General features: G+C 34.8%; 1 protein-coding gene across 5 annotated transcripts in view; it reads left to right on the forward strand.

Annotated features, from left to right (window-relative positions):
• CNOT2 (CCR4-NOT transcription complex subunit 2) overlaps positions 1-13,559 on the forward strand; it is a 125,319-nt gene that overhangs the window by 13,512 nt on the left and 98,248 nt on the right. For 2 of the 5 annotated variants that reach the window (XM_079774216.1, XM_079774217.1), the window contains exon 2: positions 9,985-10,060. The exons of the other annotated variants lie outside the window; for them this stretch is intronic. The gene's annotated coding sequence lies outside the window, so the exon portion shown is untranslated. The remainder of the gene's footprint in view (positions 1-9,984; positions 10,061-13,559) is intronic. 5 annotated transcript variants of the gene reach the window in all.

Consider the following 13,559-nt stretch of genomic DNA (forward strand, 5'->3'; position numbering starts at 1 on the left):
TAACGTAAAGAAGTACTACACTAAAATTGAACATAAAGCAGGTCAGACTGGATAAAATAATGTAAATGGTTAAGAGGATTTTTGCCTAATCTAATTTACTGTATCAATACTAAAAATGTAGCCAAGATGTTAGGTTAAATGTTAAATTGGATTTATTTTTTTACCATTTTCTTAAGCATATGCTATCTGAAGGGCTTCAGTTTGATATTCATGGATGAATTTGTAAAGAATAAGTTGTTTGCTAATGGGGGGGGGGGGTAGGCAAAATAATGTTAAAGTACTGTATTAGGTACTTTCTATATGTTATTTATTCATTCATTTGGCAATTATTTAACGTCTATGTACCAGGTACTGTTCTAAGAGAATATAGAGTGTACAGAGTAAAAAATAAAAGATGGCATGGCAGATAGTGGTTAAGGGTATAGAGAAAAGAGACCAAGGGAGTATGAAGTATATACCAAGCATATTAAACTCAAAGGCTAAGACGAGCCAAATAAACAAGGTTTATGTGGGCCGCAAAAAAACAAAAGCTTCAGTTTTCATAGAAATGTAGGTTTATTTCAGTAGAGACATGCTGAATACAAAGGGCTGAAATAAATGAGTAATTGTTAACATAAAATAATAGAACATTTTATTTTACATATTTTATTGATTTTTTACAGAGAGGAAGGGAGAGGGAGAGAGAGTTAGAAACATTGATGAGAGAGAAACATGAATCAGCTGCCTCGTGCACACCCCCTACTGGGGATGTGCCTGCAACCAAGGTACATGTCCTTGACCGGAATCGAACCTAGGACCCTTGAGTCTGCAGGCTGACGCTCTATCCACTGAGCCAAACCCTATTAAAATGTTCTAGGGCTAATAGAACATTTTAATAAAAATTAATATTTTTTCTTGGACATTAACTTACCAGACACTGAATAACTACACAAATTAATAAGCGTAACACAAATAAATCTATTTCTTGTTCTCCGAAAGTGAAATATTTCCTGTTGTGCATACCAAACATGTCAGTCCAAGGCTAATGATGTGGCAATCGGCTGCTAAAATATTCACTGCTAGTATTAGTGGAGAGAAATGCTGCGCCTGTGCTTAAGGCACGTAAGGGAAATGAATGCAACACAATTATAGTAATCAGTCATTAGCTAATGTAGTTCGTTATTAATAATTATGTATAACAAGATATTGAAAAATTAAGGTATGAAATTTTTATTAAAACTTTTCTTACATACCATTATATTGGCTGGGCCACAAAATATTCGTTGTGGCCCACGGGCCACGAATTTGACATGCTTGATATACACAGTGTGGCAAAAGTAGGTTTATAGTTATTCATATATAAAATAATACAATAATTAATAAATACTAATACAAGAATAAACTGTGTTTCACATTCTCACTTAAGCCTACTTTTGCCCCACCCTGTATATGGGATACAGATTTAAATTGGCTGGTCATGGAATTTCTCCTCTAGAAGGTGATTGTGACTGTGTTGAAGCAGCAATTCTGTGCATATCCAGGAGAAACAGGTTCCAGGAAGGGAAGACAACCAAGAGCAAATGTCATGAGAGAGGGTGTCATAGGATTTGCTATCCTATGATTGGAAAATCGCAAGGAAGTCTTTGTGGCTGGAGTGAAATGGAAAGAAGGGGAGATAGGTATAGAAAAGGTAGGGAGCCAGAGGCAAGTCAGGAAAGATTTTGAAGCCATCATAAGGAGTCTGGCTTTTGCTCCTGGTAAAGTAATCTCATATATACTCTTCACTCTACAGCAGAGGTCCTCAAACTTTTTAAACGTGGGGTCAGTTCACTGTCCCTCAGACCGTTGGAGGGCCGGACTATAGTTTAAAAAAAAAAACTATGAACAAATTTCTGTGCACACTGCACATATCTTATTTTGAAGTAAAAAAACAAAACGGCAAAAACACCCGCATGTGGCCCGTGGGCCTTAGTTTGAGGACGCCTGCTCTACAGAGTTAGCCAAATTTTCCCCATTTTAATAAGTGTTCTGTAGAATAACTTGTACAAATAACTTCTCCAAGGTCATATAGCTAATGAGTGGCAGAACTAAGATTTTTTTTTAGGTCCTTGACTTAATAGCTTGTGATTTTGTGTGTGTATTTTTTTTTTCTCGTTACCCTATCAGGGCCTGTGTCCCACTTGGGAGAACCTGAGTGTTGGTTTGTTGGTGCAGGTCCGTGGTGCCATTTATTTTTAAATAGCCAATGCGTGTCATGGCAGCTCCTGCATTGAGCGTCTGGCCCTGGTGGTCATAGTTACCAGTTGGACTGACTGACACTTAGCCTATATATATATATATAATGTTTTTAAACATGATAGTTTTGACCCACTGGTTGATTTTATGGCCCAGTATTAGAGTCCATAGTTTGAAAATGACTGCACTATGTTTCTTTTGCAATGCCAGAAGTCCCCAGATTTATCAATTGTTCTGAATTATGATAATGAGTGGCTGCTTTCTTTACTTAAAAAAATCCTTATATATGTAGGACTAGTTCTTTAGTTGAGAAGATACAATTAAATTACCAGATTATAAAGAGTATATACATAACATTTTCAAGTTCATATATGATTTAAATTCCTTGCAGAAAAACTACAACTTAGTAAGGAAACTTTAATTTGGTAGTAAGAGGGCAGGGCAGTGGTTGTCTACATAGTTTGAATACCCCTTCAGACAACGATGTAAATTTTGTTTTAAATTATCATACTTATTTTAAAGAATTTAAACAGAATAGTCTGTCACAAGGATTGGCAAACTATGACTGCAGGCCAAATTTGGCCTGCCATCTTCTTTGGTAAATAAAGTTTTGCTGAAATACAGTCACATCTCACCTGTTTATATATTGCCTGTGCTATAATGCAGAATTGGTTAGTAACAACAGAGACTGTTTGGCCTGCAAAGCCTAAAAATATTTACTATCTGGTTGGCCCTCTATAGAAAAAGTTTGCCAACTCCTGGTCTATTACATGTATCTACATACTTGCCATTTTTGATATTTTTTATTCTTGAAATTCTAAGTTTTCTACTGGCATTATTTTCCTTTGTCCAGAGCAATTTCCTTTAGAACAAGTCTGCTCATGATGAATTATTTTAGTTTCCTTTCATCTGAAAATTTATTTATTTCACCTTCATTTTTTTAAAGAATTAAACTTTTTTTTTAATTCTTATAAATTTTAGAGAGAGTAGAAGGGATGAGGTAAGGGGGAGAGAGACAAACAGACATCATTTTGTTGTTTTACTTATTTATGCATTCATTGATTGATTCTTGTATGTGTCCTGACCGAATGAAGAACCCACAACCTTGGCATATCAAGACCAATCAACTGAGCTACCTGGCCTGTGTGATTTCACATCCATCCATCCATCCATCCATCCATCTGTCTTGATTTTAGAGGGTGAGGAAGAGGGGGGGAGAGAGAGAGAGAGAGAGAGAGAGAGAGAGAGAGAGAGAGAGAGAGAGCGCGAGCGCGAGAGAGAGCGATAGAGCGTGCGCGAAAGAGCGAAAGAAATATCGATGAGTTGCCTCTAGTACCATGTTGACCAGGGATCAAACCCACAGCCTGGGCATGTGTCCTCACCATAATTAAACCAGCGACCTTTTGGTGCATGGGACGATGCTCTACAGAGTCAAACCGACCAAGGCCACCTTCATTTTTGAAGGCTACTTTTGTTCCATCTAGAATTCTGATATGACAGTTCTTTTCTTGATAGCATCTAGCTAGGTTTGAGTAGTAGCAACAACTTTTTTTTTCTTTTTTCTTTTCAACAACTTTCTTTATGCTGTTCACAGACTCTTCAGTTTTTCACAGTCCCTGCTTTATGTTTCCTTGACATTGATACCAACTGTTATTTGAAACCAACACCTTACTATTGCACTTCTTATCGTAGATCAGGAGGAAAATAAAATTTTCACTTTACCCATGTCTCTCTATAAAGTGGAAAAAAACAGATGAAGTGCATGTTTTAGGAAAAATGGGAGAGACTGCTTATTTTAATAACATTGGGAATATTCAGATGTTTGGAATGTTTCTATGGGTTCAGTATGCAAAGAAAGTCTCACCTATTTGTTTTCTCACTAGTCTTTTTCAGCATTTGAATTGGCATGTCATGCTATAGAATTCATTTTCAGAATGCTTTAACACCTCACCCATCCTTTTCTTTTTTCAAACTAGCTCTTTTTGTATAATTTATTTCTTTCCCTAATAACCTTTTGCCATCTATTTGCAGAGTTGTCTTTGTTATGTCCTACTTTCTTTTATAGCCAAATCATATCTAAGTTGATTTAGCTTTGTATTATGAGCCAAAAAACTTGGATTCTGTTTTCTCTGGTTCTTTCACTACTATGCTGTGTGAGTGACCTTGAACAAGGCACTTGCTTCCACCAGACCACAATGTGATCTGAGGCTTTTTCCAGTTCTTAAAAGTACTGTGCTTTGTGACCCTCTACAAACAACCTCCTAACCCCGTGCTCGGCAAACTGCGGCTCGCGAGCCACATGCGGCTCTTTGGCCCCTTGAGTGTGGCTCTTCCACAAAATACCACGGCCTGGGCGAGTTTATTTTGAAGAAGTGGCGTTAGAAGAAGTTTAAGTTTAAAAAATTTGGCTCTCAAAAGAAATTTCAGTCGTTGTACTGTTTTTTTTAAAAAAATATTTTTTATTGATTTTTTACAGAGAGGAAGGGAGAGGGATAGAGAGCTAGAAACATCGATGAGAGAGAAACATCAACCAGCTGCCTCCTGCACACCCCCCACGGGGGATGTGCCCGCAACCAATGTACATGCCCTTGACCGGAATCGAACCTGGGACCTTTCAGTCCGCAGACCGACGCTCTATCCACTGAGCCAAACCGGTTTCGGCCGTTGTACTGTTGATATTTGGCTCTGTTGACTAATGAGTTTGCTGACCACTGTCCTAACCCATGAGCTGATATTCTAATCCAGGTGTTCTTATCCTATTTTGGGTCATGAACCCTTTAGGTTCTCTGGTGATGCATGTAGATCCCGTCTCAAAATAATATTTTAATTATGCAAAATTAAATACTTATAAAGATGCCAATTATATTAGAATACAGTTTTTAAAATATCGAGTAAATAAATTCAGTAATGTGCATATCAACAGAGCCAAGTGATGCAGTAATTTTTGAACTAGTAATGAGCCTAAATTAAAATTTGAAATTTATCCATCACAGTGATATGAAAATACCTGTGGCTTCTAATAGTAACAAAATCACAAGTGCAGGTAATACCACTAGTACATCTTATTTCCATTTTAGTTAAAGAAATACTAAATTTCAATTAGAGAATAATAAAATAAAGATGTGATTATTTTCCTATTCAAATTCATGCACCCTCTGCATTCAGTCAATAGACTGAGGATTTGTAGAAGCCAAGTTAAGAACTACTCTTATCAGTCTAACAACACATTCAATTTAGTACATGTGTTTTAGGTAAACATAAATTATGTTTAATACATTTTTAGTGATTTAATATTACTATTAAAGATGTGAATAATATTGCCATTTGTAACTTTGTGTTATTTAGTGTTTTATAACTATGGAGAATAATTAGGAAACATGATTTCTGACTCCAGGATATGTACACATAGAGTTTTTATTTCAGAAATAAATTTTTCAGCTATGTGTTTCTTTTTGTTTTTGTTGTTGTTGTTTTTAATCCTCACCTGAGGATATTTTCCCATTGAATTTTAGATAGAGTGGAAGAGAGGGGAAGAGACACGGAGAGAGAAACATCAGTATGTGAGAGACACATCAATTGGTTTCCTCCTGCATACACCCCAACCAGGGCTGGGGATCCAGCTTGCAACCAAGGCATGTGCCCTTGACCGGAATTGAACCCAGGACCTTTCAGTACACGGGCCAACACTCTATCTACTGAGCCAAACCGGCTAGGGCCAGCTGTGTGTTTCTTATGGGCATTTTTCATTGATTCACCTTTATTTACTACCTGGTATACAGTAGAGCTCATTAAGTATTTTTGGAAGGAATTTTAAAAGTATATTAGCATCAAGGATCTTAGGCTGTTTTAATTCTGAATAATTATTTCAAAATCTCTGGTGAATTTCTCTTTGAAATAATTTGTCTAGTTAATATTTCTTACAAGTATATACAACTATCCCTTATAAGTAGCAAAGTGTTGTAGTTATCCGTAATATGCACATAATAAAGTGGAATTTGGCTGTTACACAAATAAAGCAAATGGTACATTTTTTCTGTATTGTGTGAACATTGTGAACTGTGGAATTTTGTCAATATTCTCAACTCACTAGCAGTAAAACAATACATACTGGGTTATAGTTTCTTATATTCTCTTTGCCACTTGACTGGAGTTTAAATTAAATAGACTCATACTTGTTTGACTCTAGGTTTACTCTCATTTTAATTTTTTTTCCTAGAACCATATGTCCTAAGTTTTTATAGGACTTATTAGCTGCCCCTTTGCCCACTGTAGACAAATATATATTTGTTTTAGACAGAATCTATTATATATACAGAAGTGTGTTTGTGACTAATGTTTTTAACAAACCTCCATTTAAATGACATATTCTTTCAAACTATTGCTATCAAATCCTGTAGTCCAGAGTATTCTGAGCACTTATAGCTAGTGAATAATTCTAGTTTACTCTTTCTTTTACCTTTCCCCTATCAGGTTAGTTATATGCCCACGAATCTATTGTTTTCACACAGTGTTAACATGATTTTTAGTTTAAATATGACCTAAAATAATGAAATATGAGTGTAGAAAGAACTTTTAATAAAAGCTTTGGAATGGCTTTACATAAAGTGCTTTAAAAATTACTAAAGGTTTAGTTTTGGATAAGCCTAAAGGTTTAGGGAACTTTTAGTTCAACTGACTAAACAGTAAAGAATATTTATTTTTTCACATATCTGGAGGAATGGCAGTTTTTGTGTTGGTTAATGCAGCAGCTAAGTGATTAGTACAGAGCCAAATTCTAGCTCTCATCCTGGTTACAAGATGGCTATGCAGAGGGAAAGAGGGACTTCTCCCCCTCTTCCCCCCTTTTTCTAAATCCTTATCACCAGTTTTCCTCTCATGTCTCACTAACCAGAATTGGTTCAAATGCCATTTCATAAACCAGTTACTGACAAGAGAGGGGTGTGTGTTTGTGTGTGTGTGTGTGTGTGTGTGTGTGTGTGTGTGTGTGTGTGTCAGCGTTATCATTTTGGCTTGGATCAGCATTTCCCCTTAATTCATGTGGGAAAGGTTGAACATCTGGACAACTGTGGTGGTCACAAGGAAGGACTATTAGGGAGTCATCTAGGAGTGTCTGCTATACTGAGACAATTATTTAAAAATAAAACATTTGTAAAAATTCAGAAAGTTTGTGTTACTTAAACCCCTTCCTTTTAAGATCTTGTTCAACTTAAACCATATCAATACTAGAAATCTTAAAAGATACATCATTGATGTGATTTATATAAAAAGATCATGTAAAAACCCAGTAATCTTAGTAATCTTAAACTCAAAAGGACTGGTCCTGCATTAAAACATCAAGGGGAGTAAATGCACATTATATTTTAAAAGTATGTATTTTTGGGGAAAATATTTGCAAAGGCCATCTTTTAATAAAAATTAACCTTCTAGCCCTAACCGGTTTGGCTCAGTGGATAGAGCATCGGCCTGTGGACTGAAGGGTCCCAGGTTCGATACCTGTCCAAGGGCATGTACCTTGGTTGCGGGCACATCCCCAGTAGGGGGTGTGCAGGAGGCAGCTGATTGATGTTTCTCTTTCATTGAAGTTTCTAACTCTATCCCTCTTCCTCTCTGTAAAAAATCAATAAAAATATTTTTTTAAAAAATTAACCTTCTAAAGTAAAAATAAACTTGATTATTGATCTTGTTCTTCTAATCATACAAGATGCTTCTGGTGCGGTCCTTTTAAGGAAAATGATGTTTTTATAAAATTAAAGTTAATAAGGGATTTAGTATATTTTATGTGGTTCATTTATTCAACAAAGAGTATATATTATGTGATACTATTTTAGGTACTGAAATTAATAGTGATAAGCAGAATAGACATGGTTCCTCTTTCTCAGGGCTTACATTCTAAGTCAGGGGAGACAGATAAACAAATGAGGACAAAATTCAAATAGTTTTCAGGGAAGACCTCTCTGAAGACAGATAGTTAAGCAGAAAAGTTAATGTCAAGAAACTGCCTAGCATTTGTGATTCGGGGGAACATCTTTGAAAAGGAGCAGCAACTGTAAAGACTCTTAAGTTGAAAACTGACTTGATGTGTTTGAGAATCACAAAAGAAAGCCATTGTGGCAAGCAAATGGTAAGATATGCCCTTACTATTTTTCTTACCCATCATCATAATCACTACTTTGTCTCTACCCTTAATAGCACTGCCTATCTCATGCTTAATTTTACTGCAAGCTTTGGTTAAATCCACCTCTGCTTAACACTGCTTTCCTTAAGCTACATGAGCTGGAAAAGAGTACAGCAATGAACATTGATCTCAAGTGGGCCCTTATTGCTAGTTGGCACTATTTCCTCTGTTCTCTCCTACTTTCAGCTAATGACCTCATTTCTTATTATTTTAATAAGAAAATAGGAACAACCAGATGAGTACTTCCATACTTATGAAAGTTCTAGATATATCTACCTACTTAAGTCTATACTCATTTACTGTCTCTCTGTTTCCATTGATATGTCCTTTTGCCTAAGACCATTCTCTCTCATAAATTTCATCCACATCTGCTCAAAGTAATTCTTCACCCTCTATCTTGTGTCATCAGCTTTCTCCTTTATGCTATAAGTTCTCTGATCTTGAAAGGCTTCCTTCACCCCCTCACCCCCACATTTTCCTTCAGCTGTTCCCCATTTTCCTCCTATTATAAAGGCAAAACTCCTTGAAAAAGATCTTTATATTTTGTCTCTAGTTTTTCTATTCCTATTCTTTTGTCAACCCAATCCAGTAAGTGTGTTTATTTCTACATTCCACACACACAAAAAATTACTCTTAAGATTAACAAGTGGCTTCTGTAATGTTGGATTCAAAAATTCTTATTTTTATCAACAGCATTTGAAACAGTTTCAATATTCTTTGAACCACTTTCCCCCATAAACTTTCAAGATGTTTACCACATTGTCTTTGGTTTTCATCTCCCTCACTGGCTCCTTCTCTATTTCCTTTTGCTTGTTGCATCTAATCTTTCTGACTCCTAGATGTCAAAATGGCTTGGTACCTAGACTAAATTGTCTGTTACATAGTTCTTATAGGAAGGAATAGAAGAAGGGAGACCAATTAGGGGAGAAATAATTGAGGATTGAATGAAGGTGCTGGTAATAAAGATATAGAAAGTGGACTTCTGAAGGAACTTTGAAGCCCCCTTCTGAAAGAATTGTGTATAAATAAGATACACTGACTTTATTTCTATGACTTGGATAGATACAAAAACCTTGATTGACAATGTAATCTGCCAGCCTTAAAACTAAACAAAACAATGTATCAAAACAATGTTTGCCTTGTGACACAATGCCTGTTTTTTCTCTGCTTAGGTTTTAAAGCTGTCTTGAAAGGATATTGTGGTCACTCTACATCCTGATCAGGTTCTTTCTGAACTTTGAATTTCTAGCTGATTAATGTCTGTACGTGTCTCCCCTTTGCTGTGTTTTTTCCTTTTGATAGCAGAGTAGTGAGACATTTAAGCGGAAGTACTTAGCTGGAATTTCTTGAAATGACTTCATTTTTCATAAAGCCATAATTGACATGATAAATATTATATGTACATATGGTATGTGTGATATATGTGAAATATCTAGCATACCAGTATATGAGAGAGAGCAAAATATATGGCTAAGACTGGATTCAGGTCACATGGACATGAGCTCAAATTTTGGCGCTGTTAATTCTAACTTACTATTTCTTAACCTTGTATAATTTTCTTATTCTCAAAGTTTGTTTTCTCATCTTTAAAAAAGGGATAGAACCCTAGCTGGTTTGGCTCAGTGGATAGAGCATCGGACTGCAGACTGAAGGGTCCTGGATTCGATTCTGGTAAGGGCACATGCCCGGTTTGTGGGCTCCATACCCAGTAGGGGTTATGCAGAAGGCAGCTAATCAATGATTCTCTCTCATCATTGATGTTTCTGTCTCCCTCTTCCTTCCTCTCTGAAATCAGTAAAAATATATATATTTTAAAAGGGATAGTAATATCTACCTTATAGAATTATTGTGAACAGTAAAAGAAAGAAGGTAAAGAGTTTAGTACACAGTGCCCAATACTTGGCAAATAATAGTTATTACTACATTTCTAGGAAGAAATGTTGAGCATGGGCATATTTTAAAACCTAAGTATTGAACATTAGAGGAACTTTTTATTAGAAATTTCTTACGAAGAAGTTTTACTGTAATATTTGCACCTACTTTTTAATATTTTCCACTTCTGAACTTATAATGTATGCATTTCAACAATAGAGATCTTGTGCTTAAAAACCACTTTAAATATTAATATTTAAGGCCTAGCATTATTTCTCAGGTAGAGTGAAGAAAAGGCAAGGAAAGGGCATATTAGCATACATAAGACATCAATTTATAAATTTACAGTGTTTCTTTTTGCTCACTACTTAATGCTGAGGTGAAAACATTTTTGGAATTGAACTTCCCTGTATAGGCTGAACCTTGGAAGTTATACATTAGAATCATTGAGAGCATTTTAAAAAGCATCCTTGACCAGTTAATTAAAGTAGGGGCAATGAAGGGGAAGCAATATTTAAAAAAAAACAAGCTGATTTTGATAAGCATCCTGTGATAAAAATGATGTAAATTCTTTAGCCTATTTGTATCCTCTATAGCTATGTCTATTGTCTCGTCTCTGTGTTAGTGCCTTAGACAGGACAGTCATGTGCCAGTGCTTTGCAGAGCATCTCTGGCCATTCCCATGTCCATCATGTAACATGTACCAGTTGTCCTTTTGTCTTTCACAAAAACTAAACTTTGAGGGATTGGGAAAATGTCCATTTAGTTAGTGCTCACTGACTATTATGTTGTCTGCTTCAAATGATAGCTATAATTATTCTTTTCTGCTTTTTACTTAAACTTTATTTTAATAGTCTCTTAGGAAAACTGTAAAAATAATTAATTTTGAGATAAAAATGTATTTTAATATGTAATTGACTTAAATTCATGTTAAGAGCAACTTTTTAATTTTTATAAGAAGCCACATTAGTTTTCCCCCATCACATGGCTATCATTTCTTCTGAGTAATTTGATAAGCATAATCAGTCATGCATTTGGTGGGTCTAAGCAGTTTATAGTCAGCTTTTAATATTATCTTATTGGTAGAACCAATAACTTATAGAAATTATTATGAGAAGAAATAGTACCTATAAAAATTGTTAGTATTAGAGTTGCAGTTTTCAGATTTCTGGTTCACATGTGGTATGTTCAGTTGCTGATATAAAATAATATTTGATGACCATTTGTAAGGCAGAATGAGAAGGGAGTTGTTACATATTTTAAGGAGTTTTACTTATAGATCATAATTTGCACAGTTTCCTTTGTTGAATTAATAGAACCAGTATGTCCATTCCACAGTAGAATGTGAGGCTAATATGACTTGGTCTTATTTTAGAGGTACTGCTTTGGCAATAGCTACTTCAGTCTTTGGTAACACTTGTGAATTTTTAACTAATTGTAATGAAAGGCTCTAAAACATTTCATTAATTTTAATACTTTCTTTAGCTTTAAACTTGCAGAAAATTGGTACTAATGATTTGGCCATTTACATTCAGATTGGTCACATCTGGTAGTCTGTTCTGATTAAATTAAGCAACTTTATTTAAATGAGATTTTATATATATTATTATAAATCTAGTTCACAAACTTACTTGATTATAGCCATAAGCCAGACTATGCAGATATTATTTTCATATGAAGAAATTGAATCACACAGACGTTAAAGCAATTTGCATAAACTTGTGTATTTTTTGGCAGCTGGAAGACTAGAAGGATACCCATTGTCTTTATATTGGACCCCAATTTTATTGAAGATAATGAGCTTTGTTCAGATATTTTTGAACTTTTGTCATTTAAGTTAAGTAGCATTCTATTGTATTTCATTTTATTTAGGACTTTTAAGACTATTAAGATGTTGGACCTTTTAGACAGATTTTCTACTTATAGTGAATTCTATCTATAAGGTGCCTAGAATCCTCCTTGAAATATTTGTGAGAGAGCTACACAGATATATTAGAAGTAATGCTACCACTACAGAAAATAGAAGAAACACAAAATTAAGTTAAACATTAAATTATGACAACCAGAGAGTAAATTGATTTCAAGAGAATAGTATTGATTTATTTTTATTTTTAAATATAGGCAACTTTTCATTTTACATGTTAATTATAGATCCATAAAGCCTGTATTATTAAAGCATTCAGAAAAACTATTTTTAGTTAATGTGGCAATTTTTCCAGGATAAGTTTGGTATGGAACTGAAATTGTTGTTTGTTTTTTAATATTTTATTGAATTTATTGGGGTGGCATTGATTTTGGAAATGAAATTCTTTTTTAAAAATATGTTTTTATTGATTTCAGAGAGGAAGGAGAGGGAGAGAGATAGAAACATCAGTGATGAGAGAGAATCATTGATAGGCTGCCTCCTGCACACCCCCTATTAGGGATTGAGCCCACAACCCAGGCATGTGCCCTAATAAGGAATCGAACCTTGACCTGGTTCATGGGTTGACACTCAACCACTGAGCCACACTGGGCGGAAATTAAATTTGTTTCTTTTCATTCTGTCTGCCCATGCTTCTTTCTTGCATGTACCTTAAATTATCAACACAGAATTTTGAAAACATTTTATCTATGTGATCAAACCAAAAAATCAGTTCATAACATTTTTGTAATTATAATCTACCTATTAAGAAAAAGTTGCATGACATAGTTCTGGAATTTGAGAAACCCTATGATTTTAAAGATAATGGCTAAGTACATTTACTTAGCTTTTACTGAGCGCCATTGAAATTGGTCACATATGGTGGTCAGTTCTAATTAAGAACCAAATTGGAATATGTTGTTCTCTTTCTATTGTCTCTCTCATCAATAAACATATCCTCGGGAGAAGCTTAAAAATAATAAAGAAAAGAAAAACCTGTTCAACTGTCTTAACCTGTCCAAATTCCCAGTGTAGCTTAAAGTTGAGTCTGATAATGACTACTAAATTATAAATATTTTAGATAACCATTCCCAAACTCCAAAATATTTGGGCAGTGTTGTAAGTAGTATTGAGTAATAAAGTGGGAGAAAAAAACATGGGGGTGGGGGAATCAGCTGTAATTGTTCACTTTTTATAAGTGAATTACCTTGACAGAATATTTAAAATATAAAATTATCAAAATATATTATTTTTCCATAAAATATAAAATGCAAACAGCTTGCATTTTAAAAATTCATCTAAATCCTTTTAGTTTACAGAGTAGGAAACTGAGGCCAGAGAGAAGAAATTAATCAAACTAATAGTTATATGTTTTTGTCTGATGATGTGACACCC

This window comes from Cnephaeus nilssonii (genome assembly GCF_951640355.1).
Source record: "Cnephaeus nilssonii genome assembly, chromosome: 6".
Lineage (NCBI taxonomy): Eukaryota > Metazoa > Chordata > Mammalia > Chiroptera > Vespertilionidae > Cnephaeus > Cnephaeus nilssonii.